The following is a 13,400-nucleotide window of genomic DNA, read 5'->3' on the forward strand; positions in this document are numbered from 1 at the left end:
GTCATCCGGGTACTTCTCGGCTACTGTATTTCGAATACTATGAATTCGGACATACTACTCGCCTCACATACTGTTTTTCGCGTTCTATATAGTAGGGAAGTATGCGATTTCGGACGCAGGGACACACTAAATACACAGACTGATTAACACATCCAGGTGAAGACAATAAGGGAGAAACCAAAACACTCAGATCTGCAGGGGGAATTGATGGGAGAAACCAACATAAAAGTCCGGGGGTGTGACAATGGCACAACTCATCTCATATTTTACAATGATTTTTAAATTATTTAGATTTATTATATTTCTATTTCAAGCAAGAAATAAGCATTTTAGCCATTACATATTTATTTTGTTATGACTTTACTTCATTTGAATTCATTCTGGATCATTAGGCACAATGTTATGATATCTTAGATGCCTGTCGGAAACTAGATACCTTTATACACACAAAAATAAATAAATAAACACAATCAGAAAAGTCATTCCACAACTCATCTCATTATTAATTTATTTGTATTCTTAATTTTATTTATTATATTTCTATTTTACGCAAGAAACAAGCATTCTTAGACATTACATATTTATTTGTTTATGACTATGATCAATGTATTCGAGATCATTGGGCATGATGTTATGTCTTAGCATATACCCATGAATACAATTTAAATCACTTAAAAAAGCAACAACACAACTCATCTCTTAATTTGAGGTATTAGTTGATTTTATTTATACATTATTTGAATAAATAAATACAAATTAATTAATTATTTAATTACCTTAGAAAAGTAATTCCACAACTATGAAAGCCTGTTTTTTTTTTCTCTCAAAATTACAAACTGGCAATTTGGACTTTTTTTCTCAGAATTGTGAGATATAAACTCACAATTGCAAGTTATAAAAAAAATCTTGCAAATGCAAGTTTATATCTCACAATTTTGAATTTTTTTCTTGCAATTGCGAGTTTATATCTTTCCATTTAGACTTTTTTGACGAAATTTATACTTTTGTTATATATATATTTATATATATATATATATATATATATATATATATATATATATATATATATATATATGCATACAATTTCGAGGGCAAAAACACTGATATGTTCTCAGAATTGCACGTTTATATCTCAAAACTGGTATAAAGTGGTATAAAGTCACAATTTCGAGACAAACTCAAATCTGAGAACAAAGTCAGAACTGCAAGTTTATGTCTTACAATTCTGACTTTATAACTCGCAATTGCAAGTTTATATTATGCAATTCTGAGAAAAAAAGTCAGATTCTCAGAATTGCAAATTTATAACGCAAAACTCTGGTTTTAATCACAATTGTGTGATTTAAGTCACAATTTTGAGACAAACTCGCAAATCTGAGAAAAAAAGTCAGAACTGTGAGTTTATATCTCGCAATTCTGAATTTATAACTTCCAATTGCGAGTTTATATCATGCTAATCTGACTTCATTTCTCATTCATTTCTGTAACTGCACAATTACAAGAAATATTATCTTTGGTATTATACAACTCGCATACATACAAAATTTGTGGAAAAATTCATTTTTTCAAGATGTTTCCAACTCTGATTTTAAAACTCACAGATATGCCATTAAAAAAATCCATAATAAGAAATTTATATTTTTATATTCTATATTCTATATAGCATTTATTCAAGTAAATGCTGTTCTTTTGAACTTTCTACACATCACAGAATTATAAAAAAATGCTAAAAGTTTTACTATAAAAATATTTGTTTTTAATACATTTGGTTTTAAAATTGCTAATAACACCTGTCATTATATTAGAAAGATCATGTTTTATTAGAATTAATTAATTATGATATTTGAATGATTTCTGAAGGATAAAAAAATACAACCTTATGTTGTATCAAATCATGTTCATACACTGCCAAATGTTCATACACTGTTTTTTTTTTCTTCTTGTTTCCAGGCAAAAAATCAAAAAATTCTTAAATCAATCAAGTCAGATTCTCAGAATTGCAAGTTTTCTCAAAACTCTGATTTAAATCACAGTTGTGTGGTATAATGTCACCATTTTGAGACAAACTTGCAAATCTGAGAAAAAAGTCATGAGTTTATATCATGCTATTCTGACTTAATTTCTCAGAATTGGAGATTATATCTCACAATTCTAAGGAAAAAAGTCAGAATTGAGAGATAAAAATTCGCAATTGCATCATTAGGCATGTTATGATGTCTTTGCATATATACATAAATACAATTTAAATCACTTGGAAAAGCAACAGTATAACTCATCTCTTAATTTGAGGTATATTTTTATTTAATTAGTTTTATTTATTATATCATTTCAATTGGTTCTAAATCATTATGTTATGATGTCTTAGAAATGGATGAATGTCACTGACTGACTGACTGTGCAGTAAGTTAGCTTCTGGACACACAGCCCATATTTTGGACATCTTCCTAATCTAACGCATCTGGTTCTCATCAGCCAGATAGTAGAGTAGAGTGCTCCATGACCTCGGCTGGATGTGTCAAATAAGAGAGACATCCAAAATATGCCGTGTTGGGTGTAATCCAGATACTGTTCGAGAGGATTTTGACTACACTTTGCTGTTAGTCTTCATTATAACCTCAAACATCAGTTTCTGTCAATCAACGTCTGCTAGAGGCTATTCGCTTCATAACAGCCAAAAGAATCAGTAAGGATGGAGAGCTGCTTCCAGACTCTAATAAACACAACAAATATACGACTGGAGCATAATAATGCATTTGAATATTGTGCAATAGAAGTTGGCATATATTCACATTATAGAAGTCATTATTTGAGACTAGTGTGAATATGCTGATATTATAACTTCACAGCGTATAGGTATTATGGGAATTAGCACATATCGCGTACAGTGTGCTGGAAGCCATCAGTAGTATTTCAGTGTCTAAAGTGTTAAATGACTGTTTAGCTGTTGTTCTCGAGGGAAGACACAATTCTTGTGACTGATAGCTTTGTTTTTATGGTTCTGTAGTGGTGCTTTGAGAGTCACTAATCTTGCCTTCCTGCTTTTAGGATTTAGCTCACACTAGTTCTCAAGAGAGAGAGGCTACATCCATTGATTCTTCTACCCCAGTTACTTCCAACCATTAAATATTCATTAACATATGCATTTTACCCAATCTTAGCCACTGTATTTGCTATTATTAGTCTTTTCAGTGCATTATTAGCCTTTTCAGTCCAGTATTATTCTTGGCCACGATAAAACAGCGATTTCATTCAGAATGGCAGTCGGTAGCAGTAATGCATTGCATGGTTAGGCATCCTCATGGAAAAAAGTACAAACCCACAGGTAGCAGAAACTACAAAACACAAAAAAGTATTTCAAAGGAGAGAGAGAAGAAAAAAATCTAACTTTATAGTGGTGTGTGGGCTATGTAAGCCTATTGGTTCTCCACATGAGCATATCCGCATATCCGTCATGCTTGAGAAGTTGAGTGGAAATCCCGCTGAAACCTTACAAAATTAGCAGCAAGACAGCAAAGAATGGAAAAGTTTTTTTTTGCTGCATCACATCTAGCTAACTAAAAAATTCTGTGTATATTACAAGATTGCACTAGACAAAAGTGCACTTGTAATATGCGTGCCCCTAGTCAAATCTTTTCCCGCTCGTAAATCTTTATGAACTTGTCAGTGGATGTGTGGTTCTCGAATTAATGTTTTCCCACAAGCATCCTGCCTATTCAAACATGTCCTTACAGGTTTTAGAGTCGATTTTACTTCCGAAAGAAATTATTTGGATTTTAGGTTGCACAATTATTATTGTAGGTAGAAACTGTTTGCTCAAAATGCTGTGGAGAAAAACACTCACAGTGGAAAGTGTGCCAGTCAAATCAAGTCACACCTCCTGCAGATCAATTGCTTTAAACCGAACATTCTGTCAGCACCTACCTATCCACATATCACTCAAAACTCCTGACATATTTTTCCCTGTGCAACAAAAGGAGCTCCTGTTATTAAAGTGCCAAAACTCCTTCCCATTCAACAAAATTCATTAGGTTCAGGTTGCATTTTTACTTGGGTTATTAAAAAAAATCATTATTCACCTCAATTATGTGGTTTGAACTATAATATAGTTGTAATATATGTCACTGATTCTTGAAAATTTGGAAAAAACATGTCCCAACAAGAAAAGTGCTCATTCTGTTGGAAATGAAGAACATTTTCATAAATCAAAAGAATCAAGGTTATAATCAGAGGGTCAGTTGCACATATGTAAGGTTCTTTTATAGTTTTCTTTTAATTTTGTATTAATTTAATTATCAAATCTGGCCCATTGCCTACAAAATCACTTGTCCTCAGATAGGAGATAATCATTTCAGCTTGATTAAAAAAGCAAAAAGTAATCATTTAATTGAATAATAATTTTACTATATGAAAGAGTACATTGTAATATGTATCACAAATTACAAACACTATGTTTGAATAATATTTACAATTATTTTTGGTTGCACAAAATGTGTCCCACATATGCGTCACCACCGTCAGATATTTATAAAAAGCAATAAAATCAGGCAACTACAAGGTCAACCTACATTCCTGAGGACCACATTATCAAATCTTCAGCTCTACTGTATGCTTCAAGATCAGCCAAGCTCCTGTAAATTTGCTATTTTCTCTTAAAATTGTTCATATTTTTGGACACTGCTACTGTGGCAACCATAACATGTCAACACCGTCTCTTTTGTATAAATAATATTAGATTTGATTATGACATAAATGTATACTTTTTAAAAACAAGTCTGAAGTAGCTAGCAACAGAGTGAAAACAAGATGGCTAATGTGAACAACTAATGCATATCATGGGAAATAGTAGGTTTTTGTCACCACCGTCAGATGTCACCACCGTCAGGTTTTCTGTCTGACGATGTTGAAATATTTGAAAAATGTTTTATCAGAGTGCTCAGGATTGCTATTTGTTGGACCAAATAGTTAAATAAAGTTGTTAAACAAGAAGCCGTTGACTTGAGTGGTATACAATTTGGAATTTTATGTTGTAATGAGGCCACTGTCACCACCGTCAGATTAGTGTCACCACCGTCAGAGGGAGTTTTAATTTTTTTAAATAAATATGCATAGGGGCCTACAATATATTTTGTCAGTGCTGCTGAGTTATTAAAGTAATAGTCTCTTTTAATACAAAAATACATTTGTTAAATAAAAAACATTTTTTGTTTGATTTAAGCAAAAAGTAAACGTTGTAAAACACTAAAAAGTAAAACGCCTATTTTATGAAAAAAATACAAAATGGGGAGGTGACACCAGTACATTGCTGAAAAGCTAAGACCTTGGTCTATAATAATATACATTCAGATGGTGTAATTAAACACTTTTTTTTTTTTGAAAATTAAAACCTGTTTTATCCAAATTCTCAAGAATCACTGATATGTCATCAATGTTTTGGTAGTGACAAAAGGGAACACATAATCCTTTATTTTGAAAGAAATGAACAAAAATGTAGCACAGTTATGCAATTTTTTTATATTTTAGTATGTTTTAGTAGTGTTTTAGTATGTTTGTTAAAATTCTGATGTGGTCGCTACCAAAACGAAAACAGTCACAGTCACAGTCACAATGGAATGTTTTGTCAAAAATAAAGTATATTGAATTATCAGCCAAGATGTTATGATAGTGTTTGGTTCAATGTATATTCAAACTAATGAATTCTTAACTTTAATATTAGTATGATCAATTTTATGCCCTTTACTAATAAAGATTGGATTAAAAATACAACAAATCTTATAAATCACACTTGAAATATTGTATTATATATTGTATTACAGTTTTTTTCAATCGCTAACAAGCGCTTACCCATATTTCAGATACTTTTTCTAAACACTTAACACAGACTCGCACCTACAAAACACAATTGGCCAAATGGATAATTTTCTTTTCAAAAATACATTTTGTTAAATATATACTAACTCTTCATTTCAAAATATAACATCTTTCTCTGCACACACTATTTTACCAAAACACTGGAAATCTGACTCAAATGAAATTATTCTGTCAAAGAATAACACTTGTTTTCACTTCACAAGGTACATGCAGTCAATCAAAGTACACCAGGTTTCAAAATACTGGCTATTGTTGACATTACAAAAACTGCATAGACTTTTTACAGTATGTTTCAGTTTTACAGGTATTTGCATGCAAAACATGCAATCCACTGTTTTGACACTAAATTTCTTGGTTGGGAACTGTCTGTCCACATCTACAGTAATGTTCACATTCAAAAGCATTCCAGTAAAAAGCAAATACGTTTCTTTTTCTGTTTATTACAGGAGGTACAGTAGAAACATGATATGATAGAACAGAAAAAGTTGTACTGTATTGCTTACAGTGAACAAAATATCCATGAAACACACAAGAGCATTCTGAACAAAAAATAAAATAAAATAAAATAAAAATAACAACAGCAGAAAGCCCAGATAAAAAAAAAAAATCTCTGTGATCTTGAAATGAATTGAATTGAGAATGAATGGTAAATTCCAATTCACTTCCTGGAATGGAATTTGATTTGGAATTGGAATGTCAGGAAACAGAATCGAAATCAAATAAATTCCAAAAAATTCCACTTGAGTTGCTAGTTTATAGTACATTAAATATTGTAAATCACATAAACAACAACAAACACATAAAAGAAATACAAAGTACTGTATGTTTAGTTGGTTAAGCATGATCATTTCACATGCCAAATTTCAGAAAATGATAATAATTTGATGCAATAAAAAGTGAATGAAATACATGAATGAACATGACTCATTTTTTTTGTGAGTTGAGACATATATTATGTGGTAATCATATATTGAATGTATAGAACATACAGAAACTTATCACCACTGTCATTCAATTATTAATTCAAAATGTACAGTTCTCATTTTTATTTACTTGCATTTGATCAACTCTATTCCATACATTACTTGGTATTTGTAAAGCATCATAAATAAAGTTAAAATGTATGTCTCTAAATGCAATCACACATAGATGCTCAGAAACAGCAATAAATGGAATTGAATTCCACTTCCTGTAATTCCAATTCAATTCCAACTCTGTTTCCTGTAATTGTTGTTGAATTCCAATTCCAATTCCATTCCAATTCCATTTCCTTCTTTGAATTGGAATTGTTGAGTTCATTCCTGAATTGACCCCAACCCTGTTTCCAAAACATCACTCCTCAAAGTCCTCATTTTACTGTATAAGTGTAAATGTATAGAAAAAAATGACTGCCTCTGAGTCTAAGCCAGACTGGAATCTGCTGTGGTTGGCCCAATTTACCCAACATAAATCAGCTATTCAATTGTTTGTTTATTATCAGCTGAGATATATTTTTGATATTGATATTGTTTTTGAACTGATAACATTGCAGAAGCAGAGGTTTTTATACTGTATCTAAGGTTGGAATATTGTTTTTGCTATTGTGGGATGTTGTGTGTTAACATTCGTAAATACTACAAAAACAATCCATAATTTTGTTGGGAGGTATAGCTTGTCTGTTAAGAAAATGTAAGCATTGTGGAAATGTGTTCACTGACTGCATATTGGGTGAAAACGACATGAAATATGTGAATGGTATGGCCACAAAAGACCGATGCTGTGCTAATTGTGTTTAGAGTTTTGAAAATGTGACAACTGTTTGGACAAACGCTTGTTAGCGACTGAAAAAAACTGTAATATAATTGTTATTGATTTACACACTGAAATCATTTTAATAAAAATAGCAAAATATATATTTACAAGGTAGATATAAACAAAAGAATCACAGTTTTTACTGAACTATATATTACTGCTTTTCATAATGACAAATTTGAGGAGAGGACAAATTTTCCAAAGCGTTCTAAAAATACAATCTGACAATTAACTGCACAATTACTAGAAATGTTATCTTGAATGTATATGTATATATGTATATGTGTGTGTGTGTGTGTGTGTGTGTGTGTGTACCTGGTATTCATCACGTTGTGGGGACCAAATGTCCCCACAAGGATAGGAATACCAGTAGATTTTGACCTTGTGGGGACATTTCTCAGGTCCCCATGAGGAAACAGGCTTATAAATCATGCACAATGAGTTTTTTTGATGAAGTAAAAGTTTGCACAATCTCCTGTGAGGGCTAGGTTTAGGTGTAGGGTAGGTGTAGGGCGATAGAAAGTACGGTTTGTACAGTATAAAAACCATTACGTCTATGGAATGTCCCCATAAAAAATGTAAACCCAACGTGTGTGTGTGTGTGTGTGTGTGTGTGTGTGTGTGTGCGTGTGTGTGTGTGTGTGTGTGTGTGTGAGTGTGAGATATTTTATTCACAGATATGCCTGTTCTTTTAAGAAATATTATTATATTCTTCAAAACTGCATTACAGTTTTTCTCAGTTGCTTAAACACATTTCTTGAAATTATGCCTCTTATTTGCGAAACTCTAAACACAAATCCACAACTCCTAACTCAATTCCCCAAACTTCCTATATTGAGGTCAAAATGAAGCTCTCCACTCAAAACAATTCAATCTTGCTGAAAAACCAAACTTTGCTCTCACACATGACACACAAATCCTCAAAAACACACACACTACAACACAGTTTTACACACTGATGAGACAAATTCAAAACAATACTACGAAAACAATACAAATGATGAACACAACAAATCTATGGTTCTGATTGGTGTGCGCTAAATTTTGACTCCTAGTGTTTCCACTTGGGTAATTGTGTGCTAATTGAGCTCAAACTTCGCAGACTTGAGTGAACAATGTTGAATGCTTGTGCTTTCTAAATGACCACATGGTGTAAGCACTGAGAAATGTAGGGATTTGTGTGTAGAGTTTTGCAGTAACAGTTCACCAAATATAACTCATTTGTCAAAGCAGGGAATAGTGTTTATTGTTTAGGGAAATGGGTGTGCTTTTTCAAAAATGGCGTTATTGTTTTGAAATTTTAGTTCAAAAGACTGGTTATAGTGTTTTAGCAATTGAGAAAAACTGTAAATTGATAAAAAAGTGAAAGTAAAGACATTCACACAACTACCTGCAATTTTCAATACAATGCTGTTCTTTTGAACTTTCATCCAAGTATTCTGAAAAAAAAATCCCTGAGTTTTACTACAAAAAAATATGTTTTGTTTTGAAAATTGCTGGTAATAAGTGTCATTATATTAGAAGGATCATTTTATATTAGAATTAATTAATTAATATATTTGAATGATTGCTGAAGGATAATCTTAAACTAAAGGTCCCTGGACACCCGAGTCCAAAATTCTCATCCAAAAATTTTCCTCATGTTGTATCAAATCATGTTTATACATTTTTTCTGAAACTTTCATCAAAAAATTCTGATCGGGTTCAATTTTCTGCATTATGTTGAATCCGTACCAAGCTTTTTGAGAGCTTCTGTGTGTGAGGTGCTGTGTGTGATGAATTTTGACGAATATGAAACAACACATACAAGAATTTCAGACCTTAAAGACTGCAATTATGGCTGTTGAAAATTTAGTTTTTGTACAGAGTAATTAATTACATTATAAAATATGTTCAAACTGAAAATTATTAAATAAATACATACATAAATAAATAAATACAGCTTTGTTCAGCACAATAGACTTTAAAAAAATATTTAACAGTCTTACAGATTCCAAACTATAAGTACATAGGCCAGGACCAAGCTCTAATCATTATTATTTCAGGAAACACATCAAATCTCAATTACAGGTATTGAGCTGGCCTTGCAAGACTGTTACAGTTGTGTAACCACTTGCATATGCATGCCATTTCTGTTTAGCAGTTGTGTTGAGTTTGTTGTAAGTTGCCTTAGTCTTTAATATCTTACAGAACATGGCACATTAAATGTGCTACACAAACCGGGAGTGGAGTGTCGATAAATAATTCAGGGAAACATGTAAAGAAGGCTGTTGTATTCCACATTAGCAGTAATGCTTAACAACCACAATGTGCTTTGTACATCCCAAGGTTACTCTGCTGATGACTGCTACCAAGGTGTGTTAGAATAGCGTGTAGAGGGAGTGAAGTAATTGAGCTTCTTTGCACAATAAGACCAATCGCACGAAGACCTACATGGCACAACTCAACACCATTCACAAGTTCAACGGTTCCCCAAACCCTCCCCTTCAGAAATACCACAGGAAATGCGAACGCATGTTGAATATTGTACAACAATTTCTATAGTCCTCTAAGTGGCTGCTTGTAAGAGGTGTGAATTATTTACAGAAGAAGCCGGAGGAACTGAGAATGGCCCTTTCACAGTGGTCAGTCCAGTCTGGAGGAAACTGTCGCAGGCAATTGGCAAACTCTGTTTAACACTGAGTCATAACGTATATACTGTATGAATGCCATTTTCATCCGCCTCCGCCACCTCAAATATACTTCCAGTTTACAAAGTCCAATATTATACAACAGAAACAGTCAGTGTGTGACCATTTCAGATGTGGAAAATTACATTTTAATTAAATTATTAAAGTAACTTCTAAAGTAAATTGAATGCTTGATCTTAATAGCAATGTCTGACCCTACAGGCTACAATGAAACAGAAGCAGTCTGTTGTGGTCAGATAACCAGAATGCATTTGATTATTCAGCCATTGTTGGTAAAATATAAGCAAATCTTCCATGGACAGATGGGATCTGGAAGCTAAAAAAGACTTAAATATTAGCAGCTCGGATTAACAGTGGAAAAGCAGAGAATGGAAGCATTTAGCCGAAGTGTGTGATACTATCAGCTGACCACTTAGTCGACTGTCTGTGTAGATACTGTATGAGCCTGGAATTAATGGAAAGGGCTGCATGTGAAATATGAAACAGAGCGCCATCACACAGGGTAAAACGAATATAAATATTAGAAAAACATCCATAAATCTCCAATCAAAACATGCTGACATTAGATCCAACAGCGCACCAACAGTTGTACTGAATTACATGAACTAAAAGCTTATCGACCTCTTAGATGTCTTACTATTGGAGGCCTCTTTTTCATTTCGGCCTAAGTGGCCTGTTGGGATGCTGTAATATAGTGCATTAGTCTCGCTGTGCTATAAAACATTTATCCAGTGGGACAATGTGATTTCATATTAAACCAGCGAGGTCTTTCCAGTTAGCATCTTCATTACAGTTGACTGAGAAGTAATTCTCACTCATTTTGAAACCGAAAACAAGTTCAGCTGTAAACATCTCACCTCTGTTCACCAATACGTAACAGCTGCCTTTTTAATATTTGCTCTATTTGATTACAAAATCAGTGTAAGTGGCACAAAGCGAAGTTACAATAACAAATCCTTTGATCAGGCAAATGCAACAAAGGGAAAAATGAAAAAGAATTGGAAGGAAAAAAAGAAAAAATATAAAAAGTGTGTGTATGTGTGTATACAGTCAAGCCCGAAATGATTCATACCCCTGGCAAATTCTGACTTACAGTTTTTCTCAATTGCTAAAACACTATAACCAGTCTTTTTGAACTAAAATTTCAAAACTATAACGCCATTTCTCAAAAAGCACACCCATTTCCCTAAACATTAAACACTATTCCCTGCTTTGACACATGAGTTATATTTGGTGAACTGTTACTGCAAAACTCTACACACAAATCCCTACATTTCTCAGTGCTTACACCATGTGGTCATTTAGAAAGCACAAGCATTCAATATTGTTCACTCAAGTCTGCGAAGTTTGAGCTCAATTAGCACACAATTACCCAACTGGAAACACTAGGAGTCAAAATTTAGCACACACTAATCAGAATCTTCAATGGAGATAAAAGAGCCAAAGTCAGCTTACAGTGTTTCTCAGTCACTTTGGTGCATTTCTCAGATCAGAAATGAAATTGCCAAAACTACTTGTTCAACATCCACATCATCTAGTCTCTTGTGCACATCATAAAAAGCATCTCTTTCTTCTGATCAAGTTGTGATTGCTTTGGCACATTCATACAACTGATTATATACATTTGTCTGCGGTTTCCTACATTATCAGTTGCTATTGTCATGTTGCTCAAAATGTATTATATATTTCTCTGTGCAATAGTCTTACCCCTCAAAACATCAAGTCATTAGCTCATCGTATAAGTCATTACCTACTGTAAATGCAAAAATTTTGATATAGTTGTCATAAACTGTCAATCATATATTCTACACATTTCTATTAGACTTTTTGTAAATTTTGCCATGAATTATTCAAGTGAATCTTGATTTTCACTAATGAAGAATAATATAGATCAACCAATGATAAAGCAGTTCTCTGAAAAAGCTCAAAGGTACATTTCATGAACCTTCAATTGGAAAGCATATATAGACAGAGGACAACGCAGGAGTTACAAATTCTGACAGTGGGCTTTCTCATTTTTATTTTCACCTTTGTGCCCATATTTCCTTTTCTTTTCTGTTTCACAATGACGTTGTAATGCATTTTTTTTGTCAGACCACTAGTACAAGTGTAACTTTGAATCCTATTCAGTCTTTTTCAATCAATATCCCACCTATAGTAATGTGTAATTTTGAAGAGGAAGAGTAGGAGGTGAAAGAGGAAGAGGAGGAGAAGAAGGAGAAGGATGATGACGACAACGACAACATGGAAGAGACAGGAAGGGCAAGGGAAAGAAGACAAGCAGTCTCATATATTTTAGTTGATGGGTGCCAGGGTTGGATCAGGCATGCAAGAGGATTTGACCCCTGCTGCCTGGCCAGGGCTAATTTAGCCTGTGATGCTGAAGAGGTTCTTTGGCCTGTTCCAGACCAAACACAGGATGCTGGGCAGAATAATTATTTTGTTGTTGTTTGCTGTTTTGTTCTGTTTTCTACAGTACATTACTGTAAAGTAAGAAATAAAACACTTGCAAATACATACATTTGTTGTGTTCATCATGTGAAAAGTTTTTTTTTATTGTTTTAGTAGTATTGTTTTGAATTTATCTCATCAGTGTGTAAAACTGTGTTGTAGTGTGAGTTTTTTGAGGATTTGTGTGTCATGTCTGAGAGCAAAGTTTGGTTTTTCAGCAAGATTGAGTTGTTTTGAGTGGAGAGCTTCATTTTGACCTCAATATAGGAAGTTTGGGGAATTGAGTTAGGAGTTGTGGATTTGTGTTTAGAGTTTCGCAAATAAGAGGCATAATTTCAAGAAATGTGTTTAAGCAATTGAGAAAAACTGTAAAGTTATTCAACCAGCAAGTTTTTTTTTTCTTTGACTGGAAATGACACAGGCTTCTCCCAAAAGATAATAAGACGATGTACAAGAGGCATCATTATGGAAAAAAAATAGTACTCATCTTTTATTTACATTTGAACAAAAAGTGGCATGTCCGAAATTATTCATACCCTTTGCAAACTGTCACAGTCCATGGGAAAATCCAAAGTTCTATACCATTCCAAATAGTCCAAG

The 13,400-nt window shown here is 33.1% G+C and overlaps 1 protein-coding gene across 2 annotated transcripts in view; it reads right to left on the bottom strand.

The window, feature by feature from the left end:
- Nucleotides 1-13,400, bottom strand: part of mdga2a (MAM domain containing glycosylphosphatidylinositol anchor 2a) — a 388,587-nt gene that overhangs the window by 373,869 nt on the left and 1,318 nt on the right. The gene's annotated exons all lie outside the window — the stretch shown is intronic.

The sequence above is a fragment of the Garra rufa genome, chromosome 21 (genome assembly GCF_049309525.1).
Source record: "Garra rufa chromosome 21, GarRuf1.0, whole genome shotgun sequence".
NCBI classification, from domain to species: Eukaryota; Metazoa; Chordata; class Actinopteri; order Cypriniformes; family Cyprinidae; genus Garra; species Garra rufa.